Source organism: Theropithecus gelada, chromosome 10 (assembly GCF_003255815.1).
Source record: "Theropithecus gelada isolate Dixy chromosome 10, Tgel_1.0, whole genome shotgun sequence".
NCBI classification, from domain to species: domain Eukaryota; kingdom Metazoa; phylum Chordata; class Mammalia; order Primates; family Cercopithecidae; genus Theropithecus; species Theropithecus gelada.
The window spans coordinates 54,660,902-54,669,875 of record NC_037678.1 but is presented as its reverse complement, the minus strand read 5'-3'; positions in this window follow the sequence as shown (position 1 = coordinate 54,669,875).

Genomic DNA, 8,974 nt, shown 5'->3' with positions numbered 1-8,974 from the left:
AAGTAGCTGGGATTACAGGCACCACCACGCCCGGCTAATTTTTGTATTTTTAGTGGAGATGGGGTTACCATGTTGGCCAGGCTGGTCTCAAACTCCTGACCTCAGGTGATCCACCCGCCTCAGCTTCCCAAAGTGCTGGGATTACAGGCGTGAGCCACTGTGCCTGGCCTTCAATTGGACATTTTCTAACAAAGCTGCAATATCCTAATCAAGTCTAATGTTCAAATTCCCCCAGGTGTTGCACAGATTTTTTTTTCTGGTTGCTTTTCCAGAAATTCAACAAGGACCACACGGCATTTGGTTGTTAACTCTCTAACTTCTCTTCGGTTGACAGTGATCCCCTCTCCTTCATTTTACTTTTAATGCCACTGCTTGTTGAATTCCTGGGAGCAGTTGCTCTGTGGGATGCCCCACATCCAGGATTTGTGCGTCTGCTGCCTCATGGTGTCATTTCAATTCCTTCCACAGGCAGATGCCACTGGACATCCTTGCCAAGGTGTGTCAGTTTCAATTAAACCCAGAATGGGGTGTTGGAGCTCAAAGGAGCCATCGTCAAGCCATTGCTTGAGCAAAGGAAGGTATGGGGTTTTTTTTTTTTTCTTCCTGTCGCCCAGGCTGGAGTGCAGTGGCATGATCTCAGCTCACTGCAACCTCGGCCTCCTGGGTTCAAGCGATTCTCCTGCGTCAGCCTTTTGAGTAGCTGGGATTACAGGCATGCGCCACCACGCTCAGCTAATTTTTGTATTTTCTTAGTAGAGATGGGGATTCACCATGTTGGCCAGGCTGGTCTCAAACTCCTGACCTCGTGATTTGCCCGCCAATGGCCTCCCAAAGTGCTGGGATTTCAGGCGTGAGCCACTGTGCCCGGCCTGTGTTTTAAGATGATTTCCTGGATTCTTGTTGAACTAGCAAGGCAGGTGTTTGCTCCCAGGCTTCACCATCAAATTCCCTAACAGCTCTGTTCTGGGTTGAGTCACTTTAATGAGCTGCCCTGCCTTTCCCAGGTGAGACGTCAATTAGAGTTTGCAGTCCCAATACCAGGGTCACGTTCTCAGCACCTGAAGAAACCCTAATAGTCGAGACAGAATGAATGAAGAACGACGGATCAATGGGCTGGGTCTATACAAGCACACCCATAAGGCAATCCGAGGGCACGTTATTTTGGTCTGAGTTATCTCCTGGGTCACGGGCATGAGACTAGGAAGGTCAAGGTTCGCTTGTTATTGTTATAGAAAGACACTGGCCCTGTGTGCTGGGCTCTGCTGTGGGCGCCTTCTTATTACATCCTCAGAACAGCCTCAGGATGGCTCATGATTTCCTTACTCACAGACGGGGACCTGAGGCTCAGGAAAGATACATTTGCACAAGGTCTCGCATCTTGTAGGTCTGGGTTCAGCCTGGACCCACGGTTTCCATTCTTGCCCTAATCCTCCATTCCCTCCATTCCTTCCCAGCAGCCAATCAGTGGCTGTCCAGACATGCACGCCAGCTGTGTTGTGCCCCCACCATATAAACTCCTCCAATCACTTCCCACTGCTCCCCAAGTGAACCCTGGGGGGCTCACCCTGTCCCAGGAGGCTCTGCCTGATCCATACCCCGCACCCCTTCCTGCATCCCTGCAACGTGCTTTCTCCACCTCCCCAGTCCTGGAGTCCTCTCTGTTCCCCAGACTTGTCCAGCCCAGTCCTGCCTCCAGGCCTTGGCACCTGCTGTGCGCTTGACCTGGCATGCTCTCCTGATGGCCTTTACTGGGCTGGAATCTTCTCAGTGCTCAGCCTGAGCTCAAAGTTCACCTCTTCAGAGACGCCATCCTCACCTCCCCATCCAATGTGGCCTTTCTTCCCTTCGCTCTTTCAATTCCCACTTCATTTCCTGTAGAGCAGTTTCACCCTCTTCACCAATCTTGTTTTTTTATTTCCTTGTTTATTGTGCCTCCTTTACCAGAACGCCCACCCTCTGAGGGCCCAGGCCAGGTCTGTCTGCTCACAGCTCCAGTGCTCAGAGAAGTCACTCCATAAATAAATAAATATTTTGCTCAGAAAATTGTGGATACATAAGCGAAACGGGTCTGAATAAATGAATTAAAACCAAAGTAAATGTGAGTCATCTTTCCCAAGTAGTCATATCATAATGTTTAAAAAAAAAAAAAAAAAAGGAATGAGGGAAGAATAGAACGCCTGCCTGGGGGAAGCTGGGCTGTGTCCCTGGACTTCCATTCCAGCAGGAAGAAGTGAAAACAGACTCCAAGGATTTCCACCAGACGGTGGCATGGCCGGACACCGTTTCTATGTCTGGTCGATGGAGCAGTGCTCCATGTTATGGCTGGCACGGTGCTGCCTGCCCTTCTGGGGGCATGACGACCACTTACTGGGCCTCTTGGGGCACGGGAACCCTTGGCTGTTTATTTTATTTTATTTATTTATTTGTTTGTTTTTGAGATAGAGTTTCACTCACTCTGTTGCCCAGGCTGGAGTGCAGTGGTGTGATCTCAGCTCACTGCAACCTCCAGTTCCTGGGTTCAAGTGATTCTCATGGCTCAGACTTCCAAGTAGCTGGGATGACAGGCCTGTGTCACCACACCTAGCTGATTTGTGTGTTTTTAGTAGAGATGGGGTTTCACCATGTTGCCCAGACTGGTCTCAAACTCCTGGCCTCAAGTGATCCTCCTGCCTCGGCCTCCCAAAGTGCTGGGATTACAGGCATGAGCCACCGCGCCTGGCCCCCTTGCCTGTTTATTATCTCCTTTATTATTAAATTCCAAAGAGCTTTGGATGAATCTGTTTTTTTCTCCTCTCTCTATCCCAGAGGATGTTCTCAGGCCTGATGGAGTCACTGAGGGACCCTGATGAGGGCTCTGAGTAGCCCTGGATGGGAAGGAGACCTCTCCATCCCCAGGCACAGGGAGACCAGCCTGTGCAGTATTTTCCTCTCCTGCATTTCAAGCCAGCTAAAGGCAGCCTTCACTTCCAGCTTCACTTCAGGAGTCCCCATCTCTGAAGCCAGATTCACCTGCGGCGGCTTCTTCCTGGTGACCTGACATCGCTTTCATGATGTTTTTATTCCAGAACCACCTGAGAGAGAAAAGAGAACTGGTTATAAAAAGGAACTGCTTCTCTTAATGACTCTTAAACTCCGGAGTGACCTGCCCAAGGGCAGGGAGCAGTGGGGCCTGGGGCATTTCTGACAGCAGGGGCCATCCATCACCTGGCCCTGCCTCTGGCTGTGCACTGCCTTCCGCAGACCTCATCACTGCTGTCCTCTGTGGCATTTAATCAATGGCCTTTCTAGGAGTTCTGAGTGATGCTGTCTCTTGTCAGATGAGAATCCACCTGCAGCTGCCTCTGGAAGGAGTGTTCCAAAAGAGGAGGGTCCCAGGTGCTCCCTCTGCTGGGTAGGGGGAGGTCATAGGAGACGCTTTGGCCCCTGGGCAGCTCCTGTGGTTCCTGAAATTCCACAGCAACAACATGGAACCCCCAGCTCCTCCAGGCTCAGCCCCAGAGGTGGGATGGAAGAGATGCCCAGAGCTCTGGGCTCCTGCAAAACCCAGCTCCCTTGTCTGCTCACAGCCGTGGCTCTGCCATCGCCTACCTGGAACCTGGCAGACTGTTTTTATCTCCCTTCTATCCCTGGTCATGTCACAGCCAAGAAGCCCAGGACCCAAGTCCTCCCTCATCCCCACTCCAATCTCCCCCAGCTCTGAGGCATGAAGACCCCCCAACTCTTCCTGATCCCCTTGACCCCTCTTACTCCCTGAGCCTGGGATCCCCTTACTATCCTCCCTCCACCTTCTTTCCCCCACAGCATGGCTACCCTTGCACACACTCAGTTTCTTGCTCATTTATTTATTTGAGTTCTAGAACGCATGCTCTGGGCAGCAAGAGCTTTTGTCTGCAGATTTTTATCTCATGTAAAACAGGCCATGGCTCTGGAGAGGGAGATGTGCTATGACGGGCTACTGGAGAAGTGGCTCAGGGTCAGAGGCACCTGCGGTGGGGGGACAGTGAAGGCTGTGGGGACGGAAGACCAGAGCTCAAGTACTGCCTGCCTTTAACTTTCTGGACAGGCCATGGGAAAGGCTAGGCGGGGCTCCGGTTCCATGTGTGGCGAGGAAGTCACTTGTCACCAGGTTTCCCTGCAATGGAGCCACCCATTAATGCATAATGTCTGCTCCTGCAAGCCTGTGAAATACGTCCCAGGCCAGGGCTTTGAATCCTGAGCGGCAAGGTGATTTCTACGTGCAGAGACCGCTCACGAGGAGGCCCTTCAATGCAAGTGTCCTCCTGTAATCTGGGTTTCTCTCCAGTTTCAGTTCCTGAGCAGGTAAGCCAATTTCAAAATAATTTTTTCATAAGGTGATTATGAGGCATGGGTGCCATGGAGGTGTGGCTGATACCTCTGCCCTGGTTGCATCCTGCATCCCTGAAGCTCTGTGCTGTGACTCAGTGAGGTCATTGTCTCTGTGCCCCCTTCACTGCCCAGTGGATGCAGCCAGGGACATGGTTTTCTCCCTTAGTTTACAACGGGATCAAAGAGGACGTTCAACGCTCCTGACTTTAAAGACACAGATATAAGCTTTTCTTTTCTTTTTTTTTCTTTTTTCTCTTTTCCTGTCCCTCCTCCTTCCCTGTCTCTGGAAAGCTCTACATAAAAGGATGCTCACTAAGGTACTATTTTCTTTTTCTTTCTTTTTTTTTTTTTTTTTTGAGATGGAGTTTCACTCTTGTTGCCCAGGCTAGAGTGCAATGGTGCAATCTTGGTTCACTGCAACCTCTCCCTCCCGGGTTCAAGAGCATCTCCTGCCTCAGTAAAGTGCTATTTTCTAACAGCAAAATGCTGGGAACCATCAAGATGCGGAAATAGGAGAAGAAAGCGTGAGATAATGATTCAGTAGACTATTACGCAGACATTCAAAATAACTCCATGTAGACCAGGAAGTAGTATGAACTGAAGTGAAAACTGTAAAACAGCATGAAATGCATTTTGTTAAGTAAGAAATAGTATAATGTGATAAGATGTACACCAATCAGGCAGCTAAGTTGAGGCCCTGCTGTGCACCTGACGGCATACACGTGCTTGAAGACAGTGCTTCTCACACATTAATGTGCTCACAGACCACCTGGGGGGCTTGTTAAAATTGAGATTCCTATTCAGTAGGACCTGGGTGGGCCCTGAAATTCTGTATTTTTTAACAAGCTTCTACGTGATGACTAGGCTGCTGGTTTGCAGACCACACTGAAAGAAGCAAGACCTTAATAATATATTTTGACTTTGAACCTTCATAATAATCCTTAAAACTGAGTAAAACTGGTTCAGAGAAGGTCAGTGACCTCCCCAGATAGTGGCCTCTCAGGTAAGTGACACTGTCATATGAGTGATGTCTTCAGGTGAGTGCTGTCCCCGGAGTCACATGGCAGGGACATGGTGGAGTCAGGATTTGAACACAGATACCCAATTCCAAAGCTCCAGTCTCAAACACATTGGCTGTAGCTGCAACTACATGAATGATTTTTCTTTTTCCATAAAGTCTGTTTTTCATCGTCTCATTAATTAAAAATTGATTATAAAATTGTAAAAAATTAATAAGATGTTGTCCCCTCCAACAATCTCTGAGGGGGACGATGACAATCACTTTTTTTTTTTTTTTTGAGGCGGAGTCTTGCTCTGTCACCCAGCCTGGAGTGCAGTGTAGCAGTGGTGTGATCTCAGCTCACTGCAACCTCCACCTCCTGGGTTGAAGCGATTCTCCCACCTCAGCCTCCCAAGTAACTGGGATTACAGGTGCCCACTAACACACCGGGCTAATTTGTGTATTTTTGTAGAGATGGGGTTTCACCATGTTGGGCAAGCTGGTCTTGAACTCCTGACCTCAAGTGATCCACCTGATTCGGCCTCCCAAAGTGCTGGGATTACAGGTGTGAATCACCATGCCCAACCTGAAAATCACTTTTGTATGACACTGTTCTAAATGGATTGAGGGAAGTAAGTGAATGTGAAAGAGGCTTTGGGGGGCCGGGAGCGGTGGCTCACGCCTGTAATCCCAGCACTTTGGGAGGCCGAGGCAGGTGGATCATGAGGTCAGGAGCTCGAGACCATCCTGGCTAACACGGTGAAACCCCATCTCTACTGAAAATACAAAAAATTAGCCAGGTGTGGTGGCGGGCGCCTGTAGTCCCAGCTACTCGGGAGGCTGAGGCAGGAGAATGGTGTGAACCCAGGAGGCGGAGGTTGCAGTGAGCTGAGATCACGCCACTGCACTCCAGCCTGGGCGACAGAGCGAGACTCCGTCTCAAAAAAAAAAAAAAAAAAAAGAAAAAAAAGAAAGAGGCTTTGGAAGGACGGCAGATGCTGAGCGTTTGTTGCGTAAGTTGTCATTCTCCATGGCTCAGCACAAAACAAAAGATGTTTTACAGTGACCTAAAATTGCAGTTGTTTTTGCCATGAAAATTCAACACAGCATCTTATCTTTGCTGTAAGAGTGACACAGACTTGAAGGGTCTGCGGTTACCATGATGAACATTTTCAACCAGGTGAGACTCAGAGAGAGAAATCTCACCTGGACAGTGACACAAAGCCCTCCCAAGCTATGCTGTCTGAGTGGCTCCTGCCTTTTGCACGCTTGAACGTGGCCATGCACAGAGAAATCCCAGTTTGGGATGCATCTCTCACAGCCATGCTTCAGGTAGCCTGGGGATTGCATGTCAGTCCATGTGTCCTTATCGTAATAGAAATTAGAAGAGAAGAAAAACAAAACCCCCAACCTCATGAGAGAGTCTATAGAAAGTGAGGATAGAATAAAAGTAAGTTAATCCATTCTCCATTTCTGCTCCTTTTTAAGATTTTTTGTTGGTATGGAAATATGTGCTTAGAAAAACACTGCAGATCTGTACCCAAGTGATATGATCGAATAAAAATAATTTTTAAAAAGTCATCAAATTTAGCAGAGAAAAGCAAAAATACCAGATAGTCAAAATAGTAAAGTCACTCTCCAATTTACAGTCGGGACTGCATCCAGATATTTGGAACAGAGGAGGTTTTCTCACTGAGTGGTCTGCAATGGCTGATATTTGCCACTTCATTTTGGCTGTGCAGACACAGACTTTGCATTGACAGACGAAGCTCAGGTTGTCTTGTCACAGGTGGTCTCTTAGATCACGTTAACCTAAAAACAGGAGCAACCAGGGGTAGAGAGTCCATCCCTGTGATCTGGGCTCACGACTTCTTCCCAGGCCTCGCTTTGCTCAGGGGTTACACTAAGGGGCTTCACTAGGTGACCTCTAGGGTCTCTCGTCTGACTCTGAAGTTTACATGTAAAGAACCAGGTTGGCTGTGAGAAGGTGTGTATTGCACACAAACAGCCAGCCAGGGCAGGCCTCGGTTTAATAATCTACCCCTTACTATCATGTGACACGAGAGTCAGAATCAAATAGAGAGCTATGGCTGCAGGGAATGGAAAACTCAGTGCAAACAGAGGTGAGCAGGAGGGAGATTCGTGGGCTCAAGCCTTCAAAAATCCCAGAGGTAAACAGCATCAGGAATGATTGGATCAGGTTGTGGTTCAGTTTCTCTGACGTTCTCTTGGTTCTTTCCTCTCTCATGGGTCATGATTTCGGACTGCCTTTTCTTGTGGTAGCAGAGAAGTCTGCAGTGGTTCTAAGAGCTGCATCCCATCCACTTTGTCCAGAGGAAACCATGGGAAAGCCAGGAGCCCAGGCAACATCTTACCTTTCACTGGCCCACCTGGGCCAGGTGCCCATTCTTGAATCAGTCAAGGTCAGAGAGTGGGAAGAGCTGACTGCATCAGGCCAATCACAGCCCACTGCTGGGGCTGGGGGCAGGGTCGGGGCTACGGGCTACTGGGCTGCGAGATTTGGGGTCGGGTGAAGAAGGGCCTGGTGAATTGTTGCTGTAATCTTCCAACAGGGGCCCAGTGCAGGGAGAAAGTCACTCCATCTTCTTTGGCAAAAGAGAAACAATCATAATCCTCTTCTTCCAACCTTGCCACATTGTCACAAGGATGGAAACAGGTCACCAGAGGCAAAGCTTTTGTACGAGCAAAGCCCTGCATAACTGTTAGCAGGAGGGGCAGGCACTGCAGCTATTTCTGATCTTGTTATGAAGGTGCCAAAATTTGTTTACTGTAAAGTTGGTTCTTTCAGGATGATGCAGTGCCTACTGTCAAATATCTCAATCAAAAAATTAAAAATTCTGTTACTTTATGGCGAAATCTATATTGCATGAAATTGATTTTTAAATTAAAATTAATTTTCATGACACAAGTAATATATAAATGTATTTCCCTGTAAGAAAACCAAAGACATTAAAGATAAGCTCAAGTCCCCAGTTACCATCCCCAGTCTACCCCCCCCCTAAATTCTCAGAAAGGGACATTTGACCTGAGATCGCCTCCTCTGGAGTGCTCATCAGTGAAGACTCAGCAGATCCCCAGTCAGTGCTCGAATTCCTTTAGGTATGAATGGAGTTGAGTTCATCCTGAGAATGAACCCTGAAGGCCGGGCTGACCTCAGGTGTATGGAGATCCCTGGGGGAATAGCAGTTTCTTTCTACCCACGTCCATGCAGGAGCTGTTGGGTGTGCCTTGGCTTCGGGGAGGCAGGACGTGTCCTCTTTGCAGAGTGGTGGGAGCTGGCACACACTGGGCACTATTCCCGCGCCCTGTATCTATGATCCCACTTAGTCCTCACACCAACCCCATGAGATGAGGCACTATTACTAAGCTCCCCATGCTAAAATGGGGAAGCTGAGGCAGAGTGGTCAAGGCACTTGCTCAGGGGGCAGAGCTGGGACTTGAGCCTGGGCAGTTTAGCTCCAGAGACTATGTTCTTAACCACTAGGCCATGTGGGCTCAACCTCTGTTAAATCAGGTTGGGAGGCAAGAGTCCCACGTCAGCGAACTATATACCATCAACACCAGTACCAACACACACATCCACTCATACCCCCGCCCCCCCCCCCC